The sequence below is a fragment of the Panthera uncia genome, chromosome C2 (assembly GCF_023721935.1).
Source record: "Panthera uncia isolate 11264 chromosome C2, Puncia_PCG_1.0, whole genome shotgun sequence".
In the NCBI taxonomy this organism is placed as follows: Eukaryota; Metazoa; Chordata; class Mammalia; order Carnivora; family Felidae; genus Panthera; species Panthera uncia.
In genome coordinates this window covers 126,540,418-126,566,149 of record NC_064810.1, presented here as the reverse complement: position 1 = coordinate 126,566,149, position 25,732 = coordinate 126,540,418, and the positions used below count along the sequence as shown (strand labels likewise).

The 25,732-nt window shown below is 38.6% G+C and overlaps 1 protein-coding gene and 1 long non-coding RNA gene across 5 annotated transcripts in view; one reads left to right on the top strand and one right to left on the bottom strand.

Annotated features, from left to right (window-relative positions):
• TMEM108 (transmembrane protein 108) overlaps positions 1-25,732 on the top strand; it is a 360,169-nt gene that overhangs the window by 298,487 nt on the left and 35,950 nt on the right. The window lies entirely within an intron of this gene.
• Positions 20,690-23,912, bottom strand: LOC125921325 (uncharacterized). Of its 2 annotated transcripts, XR_007457380.1 has the most exons (3): positions 23,736-23,912; positions 20,949-21,067; positions 20,690-20,774 (listed from the first exon to the last, which is right to left on the bottom strand). It is a non-coding gene; the product is annotated as an uncharacterized LOC125921325 (long non-coding RNA). The 2 variants fall into 2 exon arrangements; XR_007457379.1 differs by lacking the exon at positions 23,736-23,912 and having other exon boundaries at positions 20,949-21,439.

Sequence of the window (25,732 nt, the reverse complement as noted above, 5' to 3'; positions counted from 1 at the left end):
GAAGCTCCATGCACTTGCACAAACAAGATATAAAGGGAATATGTTTTGCTTGATCTGTGAGTTATAGTTAATTTTCTTAAAAAAAAAAATCCTTTTCCAGAATTATGTAGGAGAAAGTCTTGCACAATAAAACCATATGGTTTTACAGGAAAGTGATCAGATAGAGCATAACTTGTGTTTTTCTTTTTCTTTCTTATTGCTGCTGCTAGTGTATTTGCTTTGTTTTGTTGCTCTTGAGAAAATAAAATACTGTGTCTTCCAACTATAATTCAGCCCTTTCTAGAGAATGGAGCTTGCCTTGTTGGCCTTACTGGATTCTAACTCATGCTTTCTATGCTAACCAGGTTGTACCATTTTTGTTTTGTTTTGTTTTAATGTGTTCAATTCCATTAAAATTAATGAAAAGATAAATTTTTTAATGTTTTAATAACTTATTCTTGAGAGAGAGACAGAAACAGAGCACAAGAAGGGGAGGGCCAGAGAGAGGGAGACACAGAATCCGAAGCAGGCTCCAGGCTCTGAGCTCTCAGCACAGAGTCCCACACGGGGCTCCATCCCACAAACCGCGAGATCATCACCTCAGCCCATGACCTGAGCCATAATAGGATGTTTAACTGACTAAGGCACCCAGGCACCCCTGAACAGATAATTTTTTAACGAAACATATCAGGTTGGGGGAAGAAAAGAATCCCTTTTTAAAAAAATTTTTTAAGTTTATTTATTTATTTATTTATTTAGAGAGAGACAGACACCGTGCAATTGGGGGAGGAGAAGAGAGAGAATCCCAAGCAGGCTCTGTATCATCAGCACAGAGCCTGACATGGGGCTCAAACTCACAAAACCGTGAGATCATGACCTGAGCCAAAACTGAGAGTTGGACACTTAACTGACTAAGCCACCCAGGTGCCCCAAGAATCCCTTAAAAGTATGATATTTGAGATTCACTTCAAAATAAAACCTTAGAGATGGGAAGTAGACAAGGGCATATATTAGGCAAGATATATTAGGCAAGGGGGATAAAAGGGATCCTTAAGTAATCATTATAATTTTATAATGCCTGGAATTTACCTCAAAGTTATGTGGAAATGGAGGGAAGTGGATGGGGGTTTAGATGAAACAAGACTATCCAGGAGTTGATAACCACTGGCATGTGTAAGGTTTATAATACTAGTATGCCTACTTTTATATAGACATCTTTGTAATTAAAAAGTGAAAGTTATACACATGTCTGTCAGCCCTTAGATATGGAAGAAATCACAGTAGATCTGAAATAAATCAGGCTTAAGGCTACTAAAAGGAAGATACTGATATTTAGTGTGGAGTGGTTTCTTTATTTGGGGGTGTTCACTATTCAGTGTCTCATTGGTAATGAGTAAAAATTCTAGAATAAAGAAACACCTGGCTATGGATTCGATCCAGACTTAATAGGTCTCTTCCATTGCTGGTTATGTTATGGGGCAGTTTACCATATTAATGAAGCATTCCTCTGATGAGACATTCTAATAGAGGCAGAGAAACTAGACAAATGACTCTATTTCCTAAAACCAACAACAAAACATCCAGTGCAGACTGCAGTGTGTGTTGAATAGCCAAAATTGCCTTTCTTCACTTTTTAGAAGCTTCTAGGGAACATAAGACATATGGGATCTGCCCTTAGCTACTGTATTAGTGCCATTTATACATTGCATGCTACATGTACACAGCGCCCTCCAAGGACCCATATGGATTATCATTTCTTTCTCTTCTGGTTTCCCCAGAAGTATGACCACCTGTGTTTCACGATGTACATACTTACCTGGGGACAAACCTAATTAAATCTCAAGAATCAGAGGAAGCACTCTTATTAATATTTGTCAAAGGAATTCTAGTGATGGAGGATGGGGAAGTCTCAAGATCCAAGAAATCAGACTAGAAGTCAATCTGTGTCAGAAATACATTCAGAAACTTTGAATTCAGTTTCCTGACTGGCAGCTTTGAATCATGATCTTCCGGATGAGTCAGGATCCTAAGAGGGGACTGAGGTATTCAGTTTGCCACTGGAATAGCCACTCCCTGTATTAGGAAAAGCAGTGTATGAAAGAAGTTTGGAAAATGGTTTCTTCGTGGAATCATCTCATCTCTTGGAGAGGTGAGGAAACTACACATTCAACATAGGCTAGAGATCCCACTAGGAATAATTCTGTTGAAGAGAGATGCTGAATATCTGGAAAAGTCTCTCTGTGACTCCTGCTATAGCCATGACCAAAATTGACAAGAGAGAACTTTTTGAAATCCAGGCACCAACTGTGAATTGACCCATTCATTCCCACTAGCTCTAAAGGATAGTATGATCACCAAACAGGAAAAATTGGAACACTTGGAATACATAGTCAGGAGACACCAACATTGAAGTATAGAGATCAGAGATCTCCATTTCAACTTAAACACTCTCTAGAGGGGAGTAAATTAAATAATGTTTGACTAGGATCCTTCTGCCGCTATGGTAATCAGCCTTATTTGGAAATTCTTGTAGCCCTGAGCTTAAATTTAGAGTCAGGTTCTGATGTATTTCAAGACTTTCTGAAGATGGTAGAAAAAAAAGGAAACCTCTACATCTTAAAGCCCTTCAATATTATGCATTATCAGTCACTACATTCAGTCTTCTTCCTGTCCTTTAAGCTGATTAGTAACACTGCACAGCATGTTCCTGTAACCAAGGAACCATTAGGAAAGTCAGTGACCATTAGTGTCACTTTTTACAAACTATTTCAGGAAGATAGAGAAAGCAGAGAAAACGTGGAGTCTATCCCCTTCAGATCCCTGAGCATTTGCCATAGAATCAAACTACCTCCTCATTCCCTGACATTCCCTGACACTTACCCATCAAGACCATATCTGAGGCAAGTTTTGAATGACTGCATATGCCATGACAGCAAGGCCCTAGAAAACTCTCCCTGGGTGCAACACGTCTCTTTGCAGGATAAGGTTCTTTTCTCTGGGAGCCTTTGGGGGGTTTTGTCAGGCCTGTAATTCTGTCCACTATGGTATCCAATAGCCACATGTGGCTATTAAATTTAAATTTTAATTAATTAAAAAGTCAACTCTCCAGTAATACTAGCTACATTTCAGGTGTTCAACAGCCATATGTGGCTGGTGGCTACCTTATTGAACAACAGAGATATAGAACATTTTCATTATTATAGATCTTGTGGATAGCACCACTCTATACTATGGGTCAGTAAACTATGGCTTATCAGCCATATTCAGCCCACATTCTGTGACTGAATCAACTTTTCTTGGAAAACAGCCATGCCCGTTCTTTTACATATTATCAATGGCTGCTTTCATACTACATGGACAGGGTTGAATAGCTTGCAACAGAGACCATCTGGCCCACAAAGTCGAAAATATTTGCTATCTGGACCTTTATAGAAAGTATTTGCCAAACTTGCTCTATATTCTTTGCCCCCCCAAAAAAAATGTACATGGCTACATACAAAGTTTTATACACAATTTTAGGAAATAAGTGAACCCACTTACTTCCATCCATGTAAACCAAACTCAGGTTACAAGCTTCTCTGCTAGTTCCATTTTTCTAGAATCACCAGATGCCATTTCCATACTACTGATATCCATAAATGCTAGATTGATATTTCAAAATATTAAAAACACCTTAAAAACTAATGCCACTACAGAGTTTCAGGTTTTACTGTATGTGCCCCTTTCATATAGAATCAGTGATGCTGAGTTTCACTGACAAGCCCACCATCATTTAAGAATCAGGCTATTGCCTCCACTTAATATAAATCTTTTCCTACTTTTTTTTAAAAATGTTTATTTATTTTGAGAGAGAGAGAGAGTGAGGACCAAGCTGGGAGGAACAGAGAAAGCGGGGCTCAATCTCACAAACTGTGAGGTCATGACCTGAGCTGAGATCAGGAGTTGGACGCTTAACCAACTGAGCCACCCATGTGCTGCTTTCCTACTTTTAATTCTTCCTCTAAGAGTCTGATTCAGTGACTTTTTTGTTAGACTTACTACCTAAGCGTTTATGTATAGAAAGTTGTCAAAATCCTAAATACTTCCCATCTTTTCTAGTCCTTGAGATCTTTATTACTAAAACACCTTCATTTAGGCTTCTCCTTCCTCTAGCTATTCCATTCATTCTCAAATATGTGCACGTCCTGCTGTCATCACACTTAGGGGGTTGCCCTCTTAAGGTTCTATAGCACATCTTTGCAGTTTTTGTTATGTGTTGGTTGGAAGAGAATTTGTCTACACGTATGGACACACACACATCTAGAAATTCTCTAAGTTTAGCTTAAGTACTTGGTTCAATTAGCCAAGAGGACAAAATATTGTCTAAAGCCACAGGATGAGGGACTCACCAGAGGGAGAATATGATAGTTATTCTCCTTCTAGTCCCAGAATTTCTTAGAGTAACACAGCAGATGACACTGCACACTGGTCTTTCCAGGTCTAAAAAGCTCAAGTCTTGCTTGATAACAGCTTTCATCACCATCCAGAGAGAATGTCTAACAGTCTTTGTGCTTCTGTTCAAGGGACTTTTGACAAATATTAGGTCCTCCTTTATTATTTTTTTTTTTTGCAAGGCACAAACATCTTCATTCAATCTGTCATTCATTCTTTTTTATTTATTTTTTTTTAGTTTATCAATTACCTGCTATTTCCAGGAACTCTCCTGGATGTTAGAGATATGCCAGTGAATACAACAAAAAAAGTGTTACCTTGGTGGTGCTTCATTCCACTGGATACTGAAATTAATTTTTAAAAATAGACATATAATATGAACTGAGGTAGTGATAAGTCTCATAGAAAAAAGTAATAATGTTTAAAAATTAGGTAAATATGGGGCGCCTGGGTGGCTCAGTCGGTTGGGCGTCCGACTTCGGCTCAGGTCACGATCTCGCGGTCCATGAGTTCGAGCCCCGCGTCGGGCTCTGTGCTGACAGCTCAGAGCCTGGAGCCTATTTCAGATTCTATGTCTCCCTCTTCCTATGACCCTCCCCTGTTCATGCTCTCTCTCTGTCTGTCTCAAAAATAAATAAATGTTAAAAAAAAATTTTTTTTTAATTAGGTAAATAATATGAAAGTAGTAATATGTAGTAAGTAATATGAAGGGTGATAAGATGCACTTTTATATGTGGGATAGTCACAGAAGGCATCTCAGATAACATCACAGCAGAAACCAACGTCAAGTTCACAAGGAGTCTTTGAGGCACTGACAACAGGTTCAAAGACCCTGAGGAGAGAGGTTGGTGTGTTGGAGGAACAACATGCAAGTCAGTGTAGCTAGAGCAGAGTGGGGAAAAGGGAAGAAATACAGTCAGAGAAAAGGTTGATGGCCGTTGTTAAGACTTGCTTTTTTGCTCTAGATAAGCTGGAAGTCATAGAGGGTTTTCAGCAGAGAAGTGATTTGTTATCACATGTTTAATATTATCTTTCTCTGAATGATATTTTGCCCCTTATTTTTAAGCCTTCTGGGAAACACCATTATCTCTCAGCCCACTCCAGACTGATTTAATGTTCCTTTTATCTCGGTCACCCAGGCACTGATTTGGATCTGAGGACCACAGTCCCAAATCTAGTTCCCCTGGCCCCACCACCTTCACCAACCTGTTTGCCCTTTATTCTAGTGTTGCTACAGGAATCAGCCACATGGAGAAGTAACTGGAAAGCACCGCCTCAGCTAATGCCACATTTTTCTCATTCTACCCCTGACTTCCCATGTAGGATATCTGTGAGGGCCACTAAGCCCTTCTGTTGCATACACACTCCTGACATGTGCAGGTTAACATCCAAGAGGCAGGCACCCTTTGACTAATGAGGGACAGAACCAATGCATAGATTCTGCCTCTTGTGTACCTTGGAAGGTACATTCTACACAGCTCCTCCAAGGATCCCCAGCATGATTATGCCCCAATTGACCATGGTGGCAATCAGCTCAGTAACATACCCTTGGATGTTCTTTCTCTCCTTTTCTTTTTATCTCCAGTCCCCTACAACTGTGTTCCCTGACATCACTGTGCACAATAAACTACCTATATTTAAGCCACATCTCAGACTACTATTTTTTGGAAATCAGGGTTAAAACACCCTGTTCTTGTTTTACTTTCCTTACTTTGCTCCTGCCTTTTCATTAAAAAAAAAAAAAAATCAAATAATCTTAGAGTCAGAGAGACCTTTAGAGAATATCCATTTCTATACCTTTTGGTTACAGATAAGTAAACAGAGATCCACAAAAAATATGTCTCTGCTATAACTTATCTTTCTGGTGGAAAAGATGAGTAAGTAGAGAATCAAAAACATGTAAAAAACAATAGAGCTTGGCAGGCAGTTCCAAAGTCAAGAATAAGACTTTTTTTTTTTTTAAGTTTTTTTTTTTTTTTTTTTTTTTTTTTTGAGAGAGAGAGAGAGTACATGTGAGCAGCGGAGGGGTAGAGAGACAGAGAGAGACAGAATATTAAGTAGGCTACATGCTGTGGAGCCCAATATGGGGCTCAATCCCACAACCATCAGATCATGACCCGAGCTGAAATCAAAAGTTAAACACTTAGCCAACTGAGCCACCCTAATGCCCCAAGGATAAGACTTTATAACAGAAAAAAAGAGAGCTAACCTCTGGCATGACATAAAAGGAATTGGTGCCTTCCAGGAGTTGAAGAAATAGTTATACAATTTTGTAATAAATTATAAGTGTTTATGGATAGTCAAAGTTTGGAGGCAACTGCATTTTTCTGAAGAGTTTAGTTTCTTAGTAAGTCCATGTATGTATTTTCACTCACAAGGTTCCATGCTGGTGCTTTGGAGGAGTCAAAGAGCCTTCTGAGATAGCTACCAGCAGGCTGGGAGCAGGAGATTGAGCTTCTAGTTATATTTTGGGCATTAATTGATTCTGTGAACGTGAGCAAGTGACTTTCTCTCTCTTGGGCTGTGAGTTGGTTCCTTGTTCGTAAAATGACTATTCATCTTATCTTTTTTTTTTTTAATTTTTTTTTAACGTTTATTTATTTTTGAGACAGAGAGAGACAGAGCATGAACAGGGGAGGGGCGGAGAGAGAGGGAGACACAGAATCTGAAATGGGCTCCAGGCTCTGAGCTGTCAGCACAGATCCCGACGCAGGGCTCGAACTCACGGACCGTGAGATCATGACCTGAGCCGAAGTCAGATGCTTAACTGACTGAGCCACCTAGGCGCCCCTCATCTTATCTTTTGAAGTGGCTTTGGAGCTCATCTCCATTTTGCAGGTCTAAAGAAATGAAGTTCTTGAAAGTCATTGATGTAGAATAAAATCTGGCACTGTAACTTGTTCTTCCTGATCCTCAATCTACGGATGAGTTTTGAAATTCTTCCAGTCATGAAACCTTGTCATTCCATGATCAAAGTATAAGACAGTATTTCTGCTCCATAGGATCCCATAATCAAATTAAGGAGACACTTAATGCTTAACTATAATAATAGTTATTACAAGACAACAAATGAGCACCTGTAAGTAGAACAATAGTCTCACCTCTTTGGCCATTCAGAGGAGCAAGTTGTCAGGAAAATCACTGGTATTTGACCTGAGCTTTGAAAAAATGGATAGATATAAAAGATCATTATGGATGAAGGAAAGCAGCAAGAGCAAAGTCCTGGACATGATCAGCCAGGAGGACATTGACGAAATCTATCCTTCAGGAGCAGATGGTGAGGTAGAGTTTATGAATTGTGGTCCTCAGAGACAGGGAATTCTTCTGAAGTTATCTATCTATAGTGAGGCAATCTGACTGACTTCACTGTGTAACAGAGAGAAGTAGAATGTAGAAACAATGACCAAGATCTCTTATAATTAATATATGTTATTTTCTGATTTGTCCTCAAGCAGTTTTATTTTTAAATGACATTTTAAGCATAACTGATGCACAATGTCCCTGGCACCAGTGCTAGTTAGATAATTCAATTGGTAGAATAATGAAGAACAATTGGTATTTTTTGCTGGTAGTTCTTTGGAACAGATTGCTTAAATAAGTACAATTGTTTATAAAAAGAAATGGGTGAGGTCAACCTTGCTTGATAAATTTCCTGTTGTAAGTAGGATTGGTGGAAAGGTGAGAGAAAGATTAAAAGTTTCGTGTTTAGGGGTGCCTGGCTGGCTAGAGCATGTGACTCTTGATCCCAGAGTCGTGAGTTCAGGCCCCACGTTGGGCATGGAGCCTACTTTAAATAAATAAATAAAGTATTTTTTTAATAAAATAAAAAGTTTTGTGTTTAGCATGGATAATTAAAGAAATGTAATTATGGCAGGACAATAGCAGCATATATACTTTAAAAACAAATAAGGAAACATCAAAACAACAAACAATAAAATAGAAATCACAAAGCAGGATGAGAGAAATAAGACCTAACATTTATGTCAATAAATATAACTAAAGTCTCTATTAGATAATAAAGACTTTCACCTAAAACAAAATATAGCTATTTTCTCTATTCACCTAAAACATGATGACACAAAAGATTCAAAAATATGAGGATAGAGAAAAAATGAGCAAAAATAAAGCAGAAATATATTTTTATTGAACCTAATGGGAGTCCTCTGTGCTTCCTGGATTTTGATGTCTGTGTCTTTTCCAAGTTAGGAAAGTTTTCCACTATGATTTGCTCACATAACCCTTCTACCCCTATTTCTCTGTCTTCCTCTTCTGGGACTCCTATGATTCTGATGTTCCTTTTTCTTTTTTAATTTTTTTTTTTTAATGCTTGTGTATTTTTGAGACAGAGAGAGACAGAGCATGAATGGGGGAGGGTCAAAGAGAGGGAGACACAGAATCTGAAACAGGCTCCAGGCTCCAAGCTGTCAGCACAGAGCCCGATGCGGGGCTCGAATTCACGGACTGCGAGATCGTGACCTGAGCCGAAGTCGGCCGCTCAACTGACTGAGCCACCCAGGCGCCCCTCTGATGTTCCTTTTTAATGAGTCACTGATTTCTCTAATTCTTAAATCATGCTCTTTTGCCTTAATCTCCCTCTTTTTTTCTGCTTCATTATTCTCTGTAAGTTTGTCTTCTATATCGCTGATTCTATTCTGCCTCATCCATCCTTGCCGCCACAGCGTCCATCCATGATTGTAGCTCAGTTATAGCATTTTTTATTTCATCCTGACTAGTTTTTACTTCTTTTATCTCCACAGAAAGGGATTCTAATCTATTTTCGACTCCAGCTAGTATTCTTATTATCATGATTCTAAATTCTGGTTCAGACATCTTGCTTGTATCTCTGTTGGTTAAGTCCCTGGCTATCATTTCTTCCTGCTCTTCCTTTTGGGGTGAATTCCTTTGTTTTGTCGTTTTGAAGGGAGAAAAGGAATTAATTATATATAAAAAATTAAAATTAAAAAAATTAAAATTAAAAAATTTTAAAAAACACACAAAAAATCGAATAAATGATGCTAGATCCTAGGTGTCTTTTGGTCTGGCTGTTGAAAGTGGCTTGATAGATTAGAGAAAAAAGGGGTGAAAATTTTTTTTAAAAAGGAAATCATTGGAAAATTTGAAAAAAATGAATACACTGAAGTAGACTAAAATGAAATGATGGGAGTAAAATAGAATTTGAAAAAATTTACACAGAAGTAAAGAATATAGTAGAAAAAATTTAAAATATTTTTAATAAAAATTAAAAATAAAAATTTTTTCTCTTTCTGCTGAATTCTGTGGTTCAGGTTGTGCAGATTGTTGTGTTAATCCTCAGATAAGTTTTGTAGGTGTGCAGGATGGTTTAGTGTTGGTCTGACTGTATTTCATAGACACGAGACACACAAAACACTTCCTTGCTGTTCCACCATCTTGGCTCCCTCCCCCAGAAATATATTTTTAAGTCAAAAAAGTAAATAAAGGAAGCAAAATAACACAGGAGTGGCAATATTAATGTTAGTTAAAATAAAACTTAAGGGATAAAAGTTTTCAGTGGGAAGATTGTTTTATAAAAATTGTGACCTACAATGAATGTATAATGTACTATAACATAACACAGAAATATGGAGAGCAAAGCTGTTAGAAGACAAAGAAGACCTGAAAAGAAACCATTATTATGGAAAAAATTAGCACACCATATTTAGTCTTTAGTAAATCATGGAGTCAAAACTAAATAGAATGTAAATATGCTTAATAAAGTTCATCTGATAACTATATATCAAATTTTGTACCTTATAGATGATATCTTCATATATCCATGGATCATTTATTAAAAATTATTATTAAAAAAAGCCTTGCTAAATTCAAAAAAGGTAAATTTTATTCTTAATATAATAAAAGTAGTGTTAGAAATAAAAAAATAAAAATTTAAACCAAATCTCACAGCCATTAAATCAACCTAAATATCAGACATTAAGGAAAGTGAAAAGTTCAAATGCAGATTGCATAGAAAATAACGGTCGTACAAAAACTTATGTCAAAGTTTATGGCTGAAAGGAGATTAAAATATTTTACAGAAGTAGTCATATGTAAAGGTTGAAGGAGTGTGATTGAAAATAAATTGTTTAATGTTTATTTATTTTTGAGAGAAACAGAGTAGGGGAGGGGCAGAGAGATAGGGAGAGAGAAAGAATCCCAAGCTGACAGCACAGAGCCCGATGCAGGGCTTGAACTCAAGAGTTTTGAGATCCTGACCTGAGCCAAAACCAAGAGTCAGATGCTTAACCGCTTAACCAACTGAGCCACCCAAGCAACCCAACAATAAATTCTGAATACAAAAGCAAAATGAAAATCCTTAAGGCTCAATTCAGGCAAATCCATACCTTTAAAAGCTTTCATCATTTAGTAAGGAAGAAAGAAGATAAACAAAGACTGGCAGAGGGGATGGAGAGCCATCTATCATGCTAGTAGATGTCAAAAGAAAGCTGAAGTAGCCATACTTACATCAGACAAACTAGATTTTAAAACAAAGACTGTAATAAGAGATAAAGAAAGGCATTAATTCATATTAAAGGATCTATACATCAAGAATATGTAACAATTATAAATACTTATGCCCCCAACTTGGTAGCATCCAAATATATAAATCAATTAATCACAAACATAAACTCATCAAAGATAATGCCATTATTGCCCATTAATACCATTAACATCCCACTTACAGCAATGGACAGATCATCTAAGCAGAAAATCAACAAGGGAACGATGGCTTTGAATGACACATTGGACCAGATGGACTTCACAGACATATTCAGAACATTTCATCCTAAAACAGCAGAATATGCATTCTTCTTGTGTGCACATGAAACATTCTCCAGAATGGGTCACATACTGGATCACAAATCAACCCTCAACAAGTGCAAAAAGATCAAGATCTTACCATGCATGTTTTCAACACTATGAAACTTGAAGTCAACCACAAGAAAAAATTTAGAAAGCCCTCAAATACATGGAAGTTAACATCCTACTAACGAATGAATGGGTTAACTAGGGAATTAAAGAAGAAACAAAAAAATACATGTAAATAAATGAAAATGAGAATGTGACAATCCAAACCTTTTGGTATGCAGCAAAAGCAGTTCTAAGAAAGAAGTGTATTGCAATTCAGGCCTATCTCAAGAAGCAAAAAAAGTCCCAGATGTACAATCTAACCTTCTACCGAAAGGAGCTAGAAAAGAAACCAGCAAATAAAGCCTAAAGCCAGAAGAAGAAGGGAAATAATAAAGATCAGAGCAGAAAAAAAAAAAATGACATATAAACAAACAAACAAACAATGGAACAAATCAACGTAACTAAGGGCTGGCTCTTTGAAAGTATTAACAAAATTGATAAAGCCCTACCCAGACGTATCAAAAAAAAAGAGAGAGAGAAAGAGAAAGGACCCAAATAGATAAAATCATGTAGGAAAGGGAAGAGATCACAACCAACACCAAGAAATACAAACAAGTATAAGAGAATACTATGAAAAATTGTATGCCAACAAACCAGGCAATCTTGAAGAAATGGATGAATTTCTAGAAATTCACAAACTCCCAAAACTGAAACCGGAAGAAATAAAAAATTTGAACAGACCCATAACCAGCAAAAAATTGAATCGGTAATCAAAAATCTCCCAACAGGGATGCCTGGGTGGCTCAGTCGGTTAAGCATCTGACTTCAGCTCAGGTCATGATCTCGCAGTTTGTGGGTTCGAGCCCCACATAGGGCTGTGTGCTGACAGCTCAAAGGCTGGAGCCTGCTTCACATTCTGTGTCTCCCTCTCTCCCTGCCCCTCCCCTACTCATGCTCTCTCTCTCTCTCTCTCTCTCTCTCTCTCTCTCTCTCTGTCTTTCAATAATAAATAAATATTAAAAAATAAAATAAAAAAAAAATCTCCCAACAAACAAGAGTCCTGGGCCGGATGGCTTCCTAGGGGAATTCTATCAGGCATTTAAAGAAAAGTTAATACCTTTCTTCTCAAACTGTTCCAAGAAATAGAAATGGAAGGAATACTTCCAAACTCATTCTACAAGGCCAGCATTACCTTGATTCCAAAACCAGACAAAAATCCCATCAAAAAAAAGGAGAATTACAGGCCAGTATCTCTGATGGACATGGATACAAAAATACTCAACAAAATATTAGCAAATTGAATTCAGCAGTACATTAGGGGTGCCTGGGGGTAAGTGTCAGATTCACTTTCGGCTCAGGTCATGATTTCATGGTTCATGAGTTTGAGTCCCACATCAGTCTCTACACTGACAGTATGGAGTCTGCTTGAGATTCTCTCTCTGCCCCTACCTGCTTATGCTCTCTTTCTCTCTCTCAAATAAATAAATAAACCTTTAAAAAAAGTAGATTAAAAGAATTATTCATCACAATCAAGTGGGATTTATTCCTGGGCTGCAGGGCTGGTTCGATATACACAAATCAATCAATGTGATACACCGCATTAATAAAGGAAGGAATAAGAACCATATGATCCTGTCAATAAATGCAGAAAAAGCACATGACAAAATATAGCATCAATTTTTGATTAAAACCCTCAAGAAAGTAAGGACAGAAGGAACATACGTCAACACCATAAGGGCCATATACAAAAGGCCCACAAATAATATCATCCTCAGTGGGAAAAAAACTGAGAGCTTTTCCCCTACAGTCAGGAACAAGACAAAGATTCCACCCTCACCATTACTATTCAATATAGTACTAGAAGTGTTAGGCTTACCAGTCAGACAACAAAAAGAAATAAAAGGCACTCAAGTCAGCAAGGAAGAAGTCAAACCTTTTCTATTTGCAGATGATGTGATACTCTATGTAGAAAACCTGAAAGATGCCACCAAAAACTTTCTAGAACCAATACATGTATTCAGCAAAGTTGCAGGATATAAAATCAACATGCAGAAATCTGTTGCATTTTTATACACCAATAATGAAGCAGCAGAAAAAGAAACCAAGGACCCAATCCCATTTGCAGTTGCACCAAAAACAATAAGATACCTAGGAATAAATCTAAATGAAGAAGTAGAAGATCTATACTCTGAAAACTATAGAACAGTTATGAAAGATATTGAAGAGGATTGGAGGAAATAGAAAAGCATTCCATGATCATGGATTGGAAAAACAAACTTTGTTAAAATGTTTATACTACTCGAAGAAATCTACACATTTAATAGAATCCCTATCCAAATATCAACAGCATTTTTCACAGAGCTAGAACAAACAATCCTAACCTTTGTATGGAGCCACAAAAGACCCCGAATAGCCAAAGCAATCCTGTGAAAGAAAAACAAAACTGGAGGCATAATGATTCCAGACTTTAAACTATGTTATAAAGCTATAGTCATCAAAACAATATGGTACTGGCACAAAAACCGACACATAGACTAATGGAAGAGAATAGAAAACCCAGAAATGGACCCACAAGTATTTGGTTGATTCATCTTTGACAAAAGAGGCAAGAATATTCAATGGAAAAAAGACAGTCTTTTCAACAAATGGTGTTGGGAAAACTGGATGGCAACATGCAAAAAAATGAAACTGGGCCACTTTCTTACACCATACACAAAAATAAATTCAAAATGGATGAAAGACCTAAATGTGAAACAGGAAACCATCAAAACTGTAGAGAACACAAGCAGCAACCTCTTTGGCCTTGGCCAGAGCAACTTCTTACTAGACACACCACTGAAGGCAAGAGAAACAAAAGCGAACATGAACTATTGGGACCTCATCAAGATAAAAAGTTTCTGCACAACAAAGGAAACAGTCAACAAAACTAAAAGGCAACTGATGGAATGGGAGAAGATATTTACAAATGCCCTATCTGATAAATGGTTAGTATCCAAAATCTATAAAGAACTTACCAAACTCAACACCCAGAAAACAAATAATCCAGTGAAGAAATGGGCAGAAGACATGAATAGACACTTTTCCAAAGACATCCAGATGCTAACAGACACATGAAAAGATGCTCAACATCACTCATCATCAGGGAATACAAATCAAAACCATGACAAGATACCACCTCACACCTGTCAGAATGGCTAAAATTAACAACAGGAGAAACAACAGGTGTTGGCAAGCATGCAGAGAAAGGGGAATCTTCTCACACTGTTGGTGGAAATGCAAACTGGCACAGCCACTTTATAGAACAATATAGAGCTTCCTCAAAAAACTGAAAATAGACCTTGCCCTACAACCCAGCAATTGCATTACTAGGTATTTACCCAAAGGGTACAAAAATAAAGATTCAAAGGGGTACATGCACCCCAATGTTTATAGCATTATCAACAGTAGCCAAACTATGGAGAGAACCCAGATGTCCATCGATGGACAAATGGATAAATGTATATACACATACATGTATACACACACACACACACACACACACACACACACACACTGGAATATTACTCAGCCATCAAAAAGAATGAAATCTTGCCATTTGCAAAGACATGGATGGGGCTAGAGTGTATTATACTAAGTGAAATAAGTCAGTAAGAGAAAGACAAATACCATATGATTTCACTCATGTGGAATTTAAGAAACAAAACAGCTGAACATATGGGGTGGGGAAGGACGAGAGGGAAATGAACCACAAGAAACTCCTAATGATAGAAAACAAACTGTGGATTGACAGAGGGGAGGTGGGTGGGAGATGGGCTAGTTGGGTGATGGGTACTAAGGAGGGCACTTGTTGTGATGAGCACTGGGTTTTGTATGTAAGTGATGAATCACTGGATTCTCCTCCTGAAACCAATATTGACAAGTATGTTAACTAAAATTTAAATAACATTTTTTTAAGTATGAACAGGCAAGAGTAGTAAAGACATTTTTTTTTAAATAAGAGTAATGAAGAGGGGCTTTCTCTGCCAAAAATCAAAACATGTCAAACATGTCATAAAGTAATACTAGTTAAAATATGTATTACAAGTCCAAAAAGTGGTCAAATTAGAAAAGCATACTACATAGCCCAGAAACAGTTTCTAGTATATTTAAGAATTTAAAATGTAATAAAAGTAGCAGTCCAAAAACTGGGGAGAGGATAACTTAATAAGTGTTATTGAGATAATTATTTGGAAACAATAAGTTAGAGATTCACCACACACATTATATGAAAGTAAGTTTCAAATGCATTCAACGGTTCATCCAAGATTCCCTAGGAAAACAGACCTTAAGGAGATTGGCTATATAGAAGGTTCAGTGCTGAGGCAATTAGTCTGCTGGAGCAAAAGAGTAGTCAGGCTGACATGTGGTCAACAAAGACAACTCAGCCCACACCAGGGGGAGCTGTGGAGCTGGAATTGCCCTTCAAAATTGTCCCAAATTAAGACAAGGGCCTTTGGACCCTGATGTCAACCAGATGTTGGATATGGGGTTCACACCAGAGTGTTGTAATCTTGGGTGAGACCGCTCCCTTTAGCTGAGAGAAATTCCAGGAGAGGAATTCAGCTATAAGCCAATCCACAACCAATACTCCCAGCTATTGGTGGACAAGAGCCTCAGTCTTGAAGACAGATCTGAGTGGCACACATATCCATTACATAGTGTAAAAGATGAAATTATGAAACAGAGGAAAATATTGGTAAATATTCCTAAAATAGGACTCAGAAGGACTTTTTTGTGATACTTTCCAAATCAGACAAGAAGAGTTGTAAAACAGCGACTGTGACAATTGGTTTTATCAAGGTTGGGAGTATAGGTGGGAAGAGAAAGCAGTAGAAAAAGCCACTAGCATCTCTGTGGTCCAGGTGTGACTTCCCTTGCCTGCAAGGCTGGACATCTGGAGGACTGGCTTTTCCTTCCAGTAGCAATTTTCTCAAAGCCCTGAGAAATAGAGCATGCCTGCCTTGGCTTATGACCTGAACTGTTTGCTCCTATTAATTCACAGAATTAATTCACACTTGTGTCTGGTAGGGAGGGGCTGGTTTCAATCACCCAAAGTATTTCAAACTCAGTATGCTTATAAGAAAGCATGATCTCCAGAAAATATTCCACTACCTCTCCTTACAATTACACATCACAGGTGGCCTCACCCCACTTTTGTGAGTCTGTTTTAAAAAATCAAGGAGCTGCTGAACATCTAGCATGGTGGACTTTTTTCCAGATGTGCTCTCTCAGTTCCCATGTTGTCACTTGTTACTTTGTTCTGAACCCTTGGGAAGGCTGATGCATAGAGACTATGATGCTCTAAGAAGAAAGAAGGCATCCTCAGGGTTAATAATAATTATGATAATAGCAGCCACAGTGACTGTACCAGACACTGTGAGAAGCACTTTCATATATCATCTCACCAAATCATCCTAAGTCTCCACTTTACAGATGTAGGAAGTGAGAGTTAAAGTGACCAAGTTGCCCCAGGTGACACAGCTGGAAGCACTCTCTGGAGCCGCCTAGATGTGAATTAAGATCTCTTTGATTCCAAACACCTAACTCTTTGTACTACCTCCATTTCCTCTCGGGCCCCATTCAGTGAGACAGGCTATGGAAACCACTTAACATGCAGCTATAATTAGATCAGTGTTTCTGAGTCTTGGCTTCTCATTAGATTCATCAGAGAAGCTTCCAAAATCCTATTGTTTCTAGTGAAAAGCCAAGTTTGGGAACTATATATTAGATGCACATGAAAATACCCTAGAATACAAAATTGGTGTCTTCTTAAAAGCTAATGTTACCTCTCTTCCTAAACTTTGAGATTGCATCATTGGATATCCTGTGACTACTTTGAGAGTTTTGTTTACAATTTTATTTTCATGTTAACCTAACAGAAATGGTAACTAAACAAAAACACAGAACATAGAGGCTCTAGTTGGCCTAGAAATTTTAGGTGCTCAGACACCTTGGTGGCTCAGTCAGTTAAGTGTCCTACTTCAGCTAAGGTCATGATCTCACAGTTGGTGAGTTCGAGCCCTGCCTCAGGCTCTGTACGGACAGCTCAGAGTCTGGAGCCTGCCTCAGGTTCTGTGTCTCCCTCTCTCTCTGCCCCTCCCCTGCTCACACTCTGTATTTCTCTCTCTCTCTCTCTCTCTCTCTCTCTCTCTCAAAAATAGATAAACATTTAAAAAAAAATTTTTTTTAAGAAATTTTAGGCACTGCCATGCATCCTTATGTGTGATCGGGAGTTATAGCTCTGAACAAAATTAGAAGGCCTTGGTTCAAGTTTCAGCCCTACCACTTACTACCTATGTGATTTTTTTTTTCACCTATGTGATCTTGATCTTGAAATAATTCCTTGAACTGAAGGAGGCCAACTAGATATTTGAACAGCAGAATGACAGGCTGGGATTTAGGGGGAACCTCTTTCCAGAATATTAGAAAACATTAGACCAAGATGTTGTTCAAGGGCAACCAGGGTATTAATAATGCTACCTTCACCCACCCATTCCAATCTTCATGAAGTTCAAGATAAGGAGAGCAATCTGATGCTGATTTGGGCTTAAGAGTTAAGAGACCCTGTTTTTTGTAAGGGCTCCTTAAACTGGAGCATATACATCATTAGCCTTAGTTGTTCGAAAATGAAGACATAAGATGCGAGCCTGCAAGAGCAATGACATAACAAGAATCTGGTGTGACCTCAGATCTTGTAAAGATCCTATCCACTGGGGAAGTGGAAGCCCAGTGTCCCATGCCAAGGACTGCTGTATCTGCTTCTGCCCTGTGTATTGTACTCAACTCTCATTCAGTAACTTAGGACCTTAATTGACTTGGCACGTGGCATCTGTCCCAGCTCTATTACCTTCATGCTTCTAGATTGACAGAGAAGTACTAGGTATGAGATTTGAATTGAGATAAAGGTTGTACAGTAAAAGGAAATAATCACTTCTTACATACTACAAACATGGAAGCAGCTTTGGAGCCAGCCAAGGACCTCGTTGTCTTCTCCAGTTGCAATGCTCAGGCTCTCCCTTTCAGAAAAAGAACAGCATTGTGTCTTGCCTACCATCTAATTTAATCATACAGCCCATTTCCCAAACTTTCCTTCACAAGTACCAGACAGGCTCATGATCACTCCTACATTTTGGAGTAGCATTCTGGAGAAGCATTGATTTACTTGTGTCCTTTAAGGTTGCTTAGCAATGAAACCATAGGAGGCAGGGCCAGCAGCATGGAATTTCACAGGTGGCTCTTGCTTCTCCCTGTTGCATTGGTTTCTACCCTCTGTTTCAATGCATTTTAGTCTTTTTATTGCTCTGTAAAGTCTTGATCTCAGTTTTTATATTACAAGACTTATGTTTGCGCCTGTTCTCTTGTAAACCACCTTGAAAACATTTTGAAAGCATGAATGGCACACACCGTAGACAAGTTCTACCATTTCAGACTTCCATGTCTGTGGTGAGAGCATGGCATACACCACGTTAGGTGCATGCCAGTGAAGCTCGGAGCCAGGGACACATCTGGAAATTCACTCTCGTGTGGAGCCACCCAAGAAATCTGATCAGGCATCTGACAGACTTCTGCCATGCTAGAATAGGCACAGAAGGATGAGCTGGCATCCAGAATATCACATGGCAACCATCCCTATCCCTGGGGAAGCTTTGCCAGGAAGCTTATTTACTACAATGAATTGTATAGAACAGAAATATTAGGGTTTTGACATTGGGAGTTCTATCAGCACATTTGTGAAATGGCAGAGGATGAAAAGAACAGGAGCTTGGGATTAGACAAGACCTGGGTCTGAACCTCAGGCAAGAGAGACACAAGATTCATAACCAAGAGAGCGCACAGTGTAGTGTGGTGCTTTCCCTGACACGCCAACATGCACTCACATCTCACTAGATCCCTGCTCTTCCAATCCTACCAAACAGAACCTGGCAAGCCCAGCTCAGAAAGGGGTTTATGGAGCCAGGCAGCCTCCTTAACTGTAGCAGAAGCCTGTCAGATCTTACTTTAAATGTCATGAAACCATTTTTTACAGGGATATAAATTTCTAAATTAGCTTTTTCCTTTACACGTTCCTTTGGCATATGTGCTAAGCACATGTTTAAAAAAAAACTAGCTATAGTTCAATTCTGATTTTCTTACTTTAAAATGATCAGCAGTTCATACTCTTATGCATAATTCATCATGTAAACCATACATCTTTTTTGAGTTCACAGGAGGGCAGACAAGTGCGAAAATACAGTTTTGTGGGTCATACCAAGTTAGCACCTGCAGGAATCGCATAGTTGGACGTGGGTCATACCAAGTTAGCACCTGCAGGAATCTCATAGTTGGACCTGTTACCATCCAGGTGACTCCAGTGCACAGGTTTTCAGCTGAAAGTATCTGAATATCACTGTGCAGCATTTGGAAATGGTTGTGAAGAAGAAAAATGTTACAACATCCTGCTTCAGGGCACTGGATTTTTTCTTTACCTACTAAAGTTTGAAATTAGGACTTTGTTTAAACACACATCTTCAGGTTTATGTTGTTAGAAACACTTCTGTTCACTTTAACATCCCTGGAACTACAATGCATATTGCAGTTGCTGTCAGCCAGGCAGCACTCATGACAGTCATCATTGTCTGTGCACAGGTGAATGTTGGTTGTAGTTGTTCACCTCATCTCTCTATTTGAGGCAAATGCACCATTGGTACTATGCATGTTTAACTGCCGTTTAAAGAGTTTCCACACACACACACAAAGGTCACAAAGATTCACTGTGACAAAGCATGGAAACAAAAAGTTGCATTTGCAAAGGGCATTGAAGTAGGGCAGCAGGGCCGAAATTTGATATTTGTGGAAAAAATGTCCATGATTGTATGAATGGTCTCCATTCCATAAACCAAAGCAACAATTAAACTCTAGATGAAATCAAAAGAAGGAAAACACTTACATAACAGTTCAAATCGGGTTGTGTTTTTTTCCTGAAATGCTTGCAAAAGGATTGGCAATTACTTCATGATGTAAGTGAAGGGATATATGATAAATGTGTCTAGGTAAGTCTAAAGGAGCTCTTTTAATAAGTATAAAATAAAAATTATAATTGCAAGAAAGCATTGTGTCATACTTTGTATATTTGTTTCTTACTCATACATAAAACAATAGTATTTTACTTCTTCTAGTTGATGGAATCTGGTACTTAAAACAATAGCTAAAATTTTCTTAGATAACTATTATATCTATTGCCCAATTGTTAATAAGGGAAAACTTACAAAATTTACTCCCAGAATTACATGTCTGGCCACAACCTGATGCATCCTCAGATGGTTTTGACATGAACAACAAAGATTTCATGGTCTTACAGGTGGAGATGCTAAAGCCCAGAATCCAAAAGTCTCCATTCAGTCAGTGGACATTTATTTAATCAAATGGACCATGAGAGTGTGAAACATGGATGCCCTTTTCCCAGTGTTCCATGTGGACACCTGGCTTAGAGGAGACAAGAGGGGAAGGAGAGGCAAAAAAAAAAAAAAAAAAAAAAAAAGAGGAAAAGCAGTTAGGAGGAACTTTAATTTCAGGCAGCTATTGATTTAGCCCTTAGCAGTGTTTATTTTCTTTAACCTCTGCTCCAGGACACCTTCTCCACAATTCCCTCTCACCTTTTCCTTCTCTCTCCATCCCCATCTTCTTCCTTTGTCTCTGTCCCCTCCTTCCCTCAATTGCTATCCTTCTGAACCTTGAGATGGCAGATTAATTGGGGTGGGGAAGGGAATGGGGCCTGTAGGGAGAAAGCACAAACAGCAGGCCTTGACAAAACACTTTAAAAACTTATAATTGCCAGTCCTTTACTATCTCAAATCCTAGATCAGGAGTTGCATACTACAGCCTGCTGCCTCTTTTGTAAATAAAGCTTTATTGAGTCACAGCCACACCCATTCATTTACATCTTGCCTAGGACAGCTTTCACACTACAATGACAGAATTGAATAATCCCAACAGAGACCATATCCACAGAGCCTAAAATGTTTACTAGTCTGTCTATATAATGTGCTTTCCCAAGAATATTCTGCAGAATTCTAGTTCTGCAAAGTTAAACAGATGTTGCTGGAAAGAAAAAGATTCTCAGGTCAAATATTTTTAGAAACTTTGCTTTTCAATTACAGGACTTCTTAGAGCCTTTAATACCTGAATGTGAATTGTGAATTTCTGAGGATTCGCTGTGAATTTCTGAGGATTCGCTGAAGTATGCAGCATTTTCCCAAGTTTATTTGGGACCATTTTTCTTACACAGCTCTTGATGGGGATAGAGTTTCTCAGAACACACTTTAGAAAATATCCCTTTAACAATATCCAAGATACATTATTAAGTAAGAAAAGCAAGAGGTGTCCAGGACACATTCACCTGTATAAAGAGTGGGAAGGGAAAATGTAGTTAAGGGTTTGCTTGTGAATGTTTCAATTATCTCTTGAAAGGTCCACAACTAATTGGTAACACTGCTTACTTTCAGGTGAGTTGAAGCTGGGAGGGAGACTTTTCACTGTATTTTCTGCATTTTGACTTACAATCATACCGATATACTTTATTACCTAAATAATCAATTCATCTGTCAATCAACATAATTAAATTTTGAAACAAAAATGTAAGATGGTAAACCACTTTGGAAAACAGTTTGACAATTTTTAACAAAGTTAAATATATACTTAACCATATGTCCCAGCAGTTCTACTCCTAGGTATTTACCCTAGAGAAATGAGAACATATGTCCATACAAAGACTTGTAAACAAATGTTCATAGGAGCTTTATTCATAATAGTCCTAAACTGGAAACAACCCAAATGTTTATCATTAGATGAATGAATGCAAACTGGGGCATAGTCATGTAATGGAATACTACCCAGCCATAAAAAAGGAACAAACCACCGATGCAGCAAATGAATAAGTTTCACAGATGTTATGCTGAGTGAAAGCAAGAAACAAAACAAGAACAGAAGAAGCAAACCTGTAGTGATAGAAGTCAGATTATTGGTTGCCCGGAGTAGGTATAGGGGAGGAGATCTGACTGCAAAGGGACACAATGGAACCTTCCAAGGAGATAGAGATGTTCTTTATCTTCACTGAGGATACTTGTCATAAGTATACTTGGATACTTGTCATAAGTTTGTATACTTGTCATAACTCATCAATGTGTACACTTAAAATGTGTGGATTTAATTGCATATAAGTCACACCTCAATAAATTTAAATTTAAAAGGAGAGAAATAAATGTCTCCCTGAATCAATCAAAAGGGAGCCATGAAAAATGAAGGAATATTCAAGAATGAGAAGATGGAGTCAAGTTAGCCCTCCAGTATGATTGTACACAGGATAAGTCTCTGCCCTATAGTATGGGAACCCCAGAGAAATAGAAATGAGCAGACCCTCCCTGCATTGGTTCTCTGTTTGCTTCCTGGGTATTCTGATTTACAAACCAGCTCTGCAGGAGCAGAGCTACTCCACCTGGTTGAAGGTTCCTATTGGCCATGAGTGACACTGGTGACCCTGTCTCCCACATGCTATGCACTGGATCATACTGTGCTTCATGCTGTTGCTGATGGTATTCCTTCTGTATCTGATGAGACCTTGCTAATTCAAAGGGTAGCTCCAATTGTCATTTGGGGTGTAACAGTTGGTGAAAATACAAGCAACACAGCTGACTTTGCTACAGCTCTGAAAGAGTATCCCAAATGGGTTGTCTCCTGCTTACAAACCAATTGAGCTCCAAAATAAAAGACAGCAAAGAAGCCATTTGACTCTTAGAATACATCTCATGATGGAAATGACATTATGGATGGTTAAATACATACATACATACATACATACATACACACAAGCCAACATCTTAAAGTCCACCGGAATGTACTAAGATATTGCAACCCAAATCTAACCTCAAGGCAGCCTGTGTTCTTTTTTCCCATTTTCACTTCAGTGCCAAGTGTGTTTTCATACTGAGCATAGGAATCAGCCGTATCTGCAGACCTTTAAAAGGTAAATCTTTCTTACGACACAGTGAAAAACCCAGAGGCCGTCTTTGTTTACAGATGTCCATGTGTAATCTAGCAGATACGCTAGGCAGGGGTGCAGACCCACTGGGGACTGTAGCACATGAATGGGCTGTGTAGCCAAGGCTGGGTAGGATCTGACTCAGAATCTGCACACAGAGCAAGACAGACCTGGGCTTGCAGCTCAGCCCTGCCACATGCCAACTGTGAGATTTCAGCCAAATAACTTAAACTTCTTTGCGTGTTTCCTCATCTGTAAGGTAGCTATGGCAATAATACCTAGTTTGAAAGGTTATTACATAGGTTTAATGAGATAACATAGGGGTTCCGTTTACTATTACTGTGTAACAAACTTCCCCAAAACTTAGCAGCTTATAACAATGACACCATTAATTTTGTTCACAAACCTGCATTCTGGACAGGACTCAGTGGGGACTTCACTTGACATCAACTGGGCTGAAATCACCTAAAGATTAGTTTACTCCCATTTGGCAGTCAATGCTGGAGAGACACCTACAGCTGGGGGCTTAAAGAGCTAGGGCTCCTGGGGCATGTCCATCTCTGTATGATCCATGGCAGCATCATCTTATTGCATGTTATTTTTTATGAAGTCATAGTGATGGGGTTTTGGAGTGATGGTGGGGGTCTGGAGCTGACAATTAAGAAAGAATTCTTGAGATGTCTTTGGTTCAAAAAGGTGATTTTATTAAAGCATAGGACAGGACCCTTGGGCAGAAAGAATTGCACAGGGGTTGTGAGGAGTGACTGATTATATATTATGGAGTTGGGGGAGGTAAAGGCAAAAGAGAGGACTCCACACAGATTTTCATATGCTAACGAGGATTCGTAAGATACTGGAAGCCTAGCTATTGTCAAGTTAAGGTGGTTTTTTCTCTAGCAAAGCATTAACATTAAGATAGTAAGGAATTCCTGGAAGAATGTTTTACTCTGCCTATCTCAAGTATTTGTCTATGGGCTGCAGGTTATAAGGAAATTTGCCATTTCCTTCTCACATCACCACGAAGGGGGGGTGTGTTGTTAGGGGTCCAGGAAACTGAGTATGGGTTTCTGGAGATTAGGCTTTTGATAAGATTGCCATTTTCTTATCATTTACTAAGACATTTGTAAACTGAAGACATGAGACTCATGTCCTGCATGATGGTGATCTCTATCAGTTAACCATTGTGTTTTTTTTTTTCTTTACTTTGTTCTTGGACACTCAGGAGTGCCGAGGGATGTCACACTTATCCCATCTAGGGTGGGGGCAGAGAAGGTTGTTAGCTTGTGCTTTGCCCCCAGCTTGCCTTATGCTTCCTCATTAATAGAACTTGGAACTCCTAGTGTCACTTCTGCCACAGTCACAGGTTTACCCAGGTATAAGAGAACATAGACCTCATATCTCAATGAATGTCATCATCACATTGTAGGAAGAACCTGTGGGATGATATTTTAGGGCAGTCTTGTTTGAAGACTACAATGTGGCATTGTAGCAAAGTATATAGCACAGAAGCTGAAATAGTAGGACCAAATAAATAATACCTTTTTGACCGTTACTATTGCCACGACCACTGTCACTGCTACACTTCTATTATTATTATTATTATTATTATTATTATTATCATAATTGCCAGTAAACATGAGACACCTATCACTGCTAATATTCGGATGCTTGCCCTTCTTTTGGTAGGTGAAAGCCACAGACACAATGCCACTTCCAAGAAATCATGTAATGGAAACCTTGCACTGGCCCAAAACTTCTGCAGCATAATTGCATTAAGGGAAGTGAGGGAAGGTGATATCATTCATCATTGTGAATGGAGAGGTCTATGAATACACAAGCTGTAAAAAAAAAAGAAGAAGAAGAAGAAACCTGGGGAGCAGAGAGCAAAGACAGGTTTCCATATAAAGATGAGTTTGTTATGCACCTGCAACCTCCTCCCAGGTGATGATGTCCCATGGGGCCCCTTATCCCCAGCTCTCCTCTCCCTGAGGAAGAGTAATGCAGCATCAGCTTACTAAGTCCTTTAATTCACAATGTGTCATACCCACATCATAATGCGTGGACTTCTCTGGACCCATGTCCCTCTGTGTAGCCCCATTGAAGACCAAGGGCAGAATTTAGACTTCATTAAATGAAAGACATTTATTTGGTAAGTGCCCAAGAGAAAAAAAAAAGATCATAAATCCAAAGTGCAAAATCATGGAGTTAGTGTAGAATTGTTTCTTAATGGAAAAAGATCTCTATAGCTACCCCCTAATCCTCCCATGGCTTATGATGTTCTCAAGAAGTGGCTCTATTTAGAAGCTGACCCACTTGTCATGGGCTAGCTCCTGAGCTGTTGCAACTGCTCTCTTGCACTGTTTCTGAACCTAGGCTGCCAAGTCAGCTCCACATCCACCTGGT